Source organism: Octodon degus, unplaced genomic scaffold (assembly GCF_000260255.1).
Source record: "Octodon degus isolate 3935 unplaced genomic scaffold, OctDeg1.0 scaffold00033, whole genome shotgun sequence".
Classification (NCBI taxonomy): Eukaryota; Metazoa; Chordata; class Mammalia; order Rodentia; family Octodontidae; genus Octodon; species Octodon degus.
Window position 1 is genome coordinate 5,017,584 of NW_004524609.1, and position 1,340 is coordinate 5,018,923.

Genomic DNA, 1,340 nt, shown 5'->3' on the forward strand with positions numbered 1-1,340 from the left:
CCTGGTGGGCTGAGCTGGCCACACACACACACACACACACACACACACACACACATAAATAAATTTAAAAAAAAAAGTTTTACTTATGTGAATTGACTTTTTTTTTAAATTCAGAAGCTGTATCTTCATCTTAGACCACTATAAGCAAATATAAAATACAAATGACTTCTTATTAACATAATAGCTGTGAGATAGGCATGTGTGTTGGTCCACATCTATAATTCCAGCACTGGGGAGGCTGAGTTAGGAGGATCAATGCAAGTTTTTCTTTCTTTCTTTATTTTTGCAAAACCGGGGATTGAACTCAGGCCCTTGTGCTTGCCAGGCAAGCGCTTATTCTACTGAGCCATCTCCCTGGCCCCCTCTTTTTTTGAAGTGTATTTGGTACAAGATCTCACTACACAGCTTGGGGGGGGGGGTCTGCCCATTAGCTCAATTGTTTAAGTGCCTGCTTCAGTGGAGGTAGTCAGCCTCAGGATACTGTGGTTCGATCCCCAGACCTGCCCTTAAGGCATCCTGAGCCAGCCAAGCCAAAAAAAAAAAAAAAAAATCCTCACTATACAGCTTGGACTCATAGTCTAAGGCTCCTTGTGTCTTCAGCCTCCCCAGGGCTGGGATTACAGGAGTGTACCACCATGCCCAGCTTCAGTGGCTGGCTCAGTGCGCCTGAGGGGCAGGAACTGCCCCACATGTGATGCCAGGCAAACTCAAGTTTAAGGTCAGCCTAGACTATATAGTGAGTTCAAGGCCAGTGTGAACTACACAGCAAGGCTCTGGCATGAAGAAACAAAGAAAAAACCCTGATGCTGTCAGTTATTAACAGCACGAATAAAGTAAAAAGGAGTCATGCTACCTGTTAATGTTCTGGCAACAGAATTTTCCCAGTCACCTCGAACATTCTGGCAAGAAATGATAAATTTACTTCTTATTGCAAGTGTTTAAAAATTTACCAAGGTAATCAATTGTGCCCCAAATAAAACAGCAGCTGATTCAAAATACCTTTCTCAAAACACTTTTTCTTCAAAATTTGTCATTTACAGGAAAGTCCTAATTTCAAGTCAGTTATTCAAGCCAGTTTCTTTTTACACACTTCCGGCTTCGTTTCACGCATGGTCAATGTCGGGCGTTCTAGTCTTGAAGCCCAAACACGCTGCCACAGGAGCCACCTAAAAATCACGTCGTGGGAATCTAGCTTCTTGCTTTTTCTTTCTACCTCCTCTTTATTTTCTTTCTTCTTCTTCTTTTTTTTTTTTTTTTTTTTTTTTTTTTTTTTTTTTTTTTTTTTGCGGAACCGGGGATTGAACTCAGGCCCTTGCGCTTGCCAGGGAAGCGCTTATTCC